Here is a 2,643-nt window from a genome sequence, read left to right as displayed (position 1 = left end):
AAAAGGAGGCATTACAGTGGCATGCAAAAATCTAGAACTCTTGGTTCAGAGATAATACCTTTTATTAGACCAACTAAGACTTCGCATAAAAAATCTTTATTTTTGCATACCACTGTAGTGTCTCCCTTTTGGCCTTTTATTTCCCCTGCTTTTTTCCCCCTCCCTTCCCTGCTTTACCTTTTGTCTTTCTAATTTCTACCTATTTATATTCTCACTGACATCCTGCCATGATTTTAGCTTTGTCTCATAACAACAGAGACTCCCTATACCTGAAGAAGGGTGATTGTGCCCAAAAGCTTGCTAAGGACTTTTTTCCAACTATTCAGTTGACCAAAATGAAAAGCTGGTTTTTAATTCATTACACGTCATTGCTTCCACACAAAGTGATTTATTTAAATGCTTCTCCTTTCTACTGCTGCAAGGCCCTGTATTGGCTTAGAAGGTATATTTCAAAGTATACTGATGAAAGTAGCCCAAAGTCTTAATGTTCTACATTTAGGACTGAGGGAGGCAAACTCTAACAATTCCATGGCTTCTCTTTTACTGTTTCATAAACAATCTCATTGGGCAGCTTCTACCATTTTCAAACCTTAATGGGTCATTATGGATGAGCTTGCTTCTGCGCTATGTCCCAGCTGCTAGCGGGAGGGTTCGGGATTGAGAGAGTGGTCGGGAGTAAAAAGGTAAGAAAGGTTTATTGACTTAACAAACACACAACTACGCGTAGTATAACAAGACAACAATGACAGACAGTAACAATTCATGTTGGCAACTTATTGGCAATCCCCTCTGATGCCGGATGTACAACAAGTTCCTCTTCTATAAAGCTCAGCAAAGTCAGCCATCCCCGATCTGCGCTGTCTGAGGGGTACTGGGAAGGACCCTGGTATTCAGTCCTCAGGCTTCTTGAGATCCACTGGCCCACTGAATCCAGGTCAGCAGCTAATTTCTAAATTAGTAGCTTCTCTTACAATGCTGTGTCTTCCTTCTACCAATTTCTGGATGTGCTAGCCAATTTATAACTTCTGAGCTACACTGTTGACTTATAGCCACTTACATTCTTACACTATGAACTTTTCTTATGATTGACTAATAGCAGTACAAGCCTTTGCATTTTTCTGATAAGGTGAATTTTAACTGCGTCACTACATATAAGGCTTTACTACTTTTAAGGCCTCACTAATCTTACAAGGCCTCACTAATCTTTGACTTTAATTAAGCTCTTAGCAGCAACATATAGCTCGCAATACATGAAAAATGACAAGAAACACCTAGTCTAATTTTCACAGAGTGCTTAGCAAGTACTTTTATCACACAGACAACTCTTAGCTGTCACACGCTACACTTGGGAATAGACAGCATCTTCTGCAACGAGTATGATATGCTGTTGCAGCTCTGCAAACCAATTGCCATGGTACTAAGTTTGGTGATTTCAGAGGCAGCAGCTGCCACTTCCTCTTCCTCTTAATCAACAGGGGATAATGACCACAAGGAGAATAATGACCAAGAAGAGAATGATATACCAGAAAGGAATAAAAATGAAGAACAGGAGGACAATGAGAGGCTGCTTCATAAGGAACTTGCAGAACAGTTTGTATAGCACAGACTTAAGAAACAAGGAAAGACTGGTGGGAGAGAATTATACTGCAGATGTTACAAGTTACTGAAAGAATTCAGAATGGCAAATGCCATTTCCCTGGACAGAGCTGCCGGGGTACTATGATAACATAAGAATTCCTTTATTTGATAGGGATAATGTGATGGAATATTTCCTTATTCCATCACTATCTGGATACCTGTAACTCTGATTGCTACTGGTTAGTTCCTAGCCAGTCTGGGGCTATTTGATTTAGGTGTGCACACTGTAGGTTGTATGTAGGCCTGTATGATCTAAGCCATGGTATGTTGCTGTCAGACCTGGCTGTTTTCAAAGGGCCTGTGGCTAAGTGGCAGTAGCAGGCTGGAAGCCTGTCCTTGAATTACATACCATAATGTGAGAGTTTGCAGATGCCGTGGCTGGCTTGGTTAGCAGAACAGAGAAATCTGTGTCTAACTGAACACAATCATTAAGAACAAGGGAGCCTTGTTAGATTCATAGATGCTAGGGCTGGAAGGGATCTCAACAGATCATCAAATCCGACCCCCTGCCTAAGCAGGAAAGAGTGCTGGGGTCCGGGGATCCAACAAATTAATGCCTATCCAGCCTTCTCTTAAAGACCCCAAGGTAGGGGAGAGCACCACCTCCCTTGTAAGCCACCCTTACCATGAAGTTGTTCCTGATGTCCGGCCTAAATCTGCTCTCTGTCAGTTTGTGACCATTGTTCCTTGTTACCCCAAGAGGCATCCTGGTGAACAGAGCATCTCCGATCCCTTGCTGCATCCCTAATCAATTTGTAGGCAGCCACAAAATCACCTCTCAGCCTTCTCTTGTGGAGGCTGAAGAGGTCCAGGTCCCTTAGTCTCTTCTCATAGGGCTTGACCTGCAAACTCTTAACCATACGAGTGGCCCTCCTCTGGACCTTCTCGAGGTTTTAGCCAGAGCTAAAACAGCTTTCTACCATAGGAAGAAAGGAGATAAGAAGCCCTGTTGCCCTGTTACTTCCTCAAAGATATAAGTTTTAACTATTTGGCTCCATCTAGTTT

The sequence above is a fragment of the Gavialis gangeticus genome, unplaced genomic scaffold (assembly GCF_001723915.1).
Source record: "Gavialis gangeticus isolate Ggan-Ray unplaced genomic scaffold, GavGan_comp1, whole genome shotgun sequence".
Classification (NCBI taxonomy): domain Eukaryota; kingdom Metazoa; phylum Chordata; order Crocodylia; family Gavialidae; genus Gavialis; species Gavialis gangeticus.
This window is presented reverse-complemented; position numbering follows the sequence as displayed.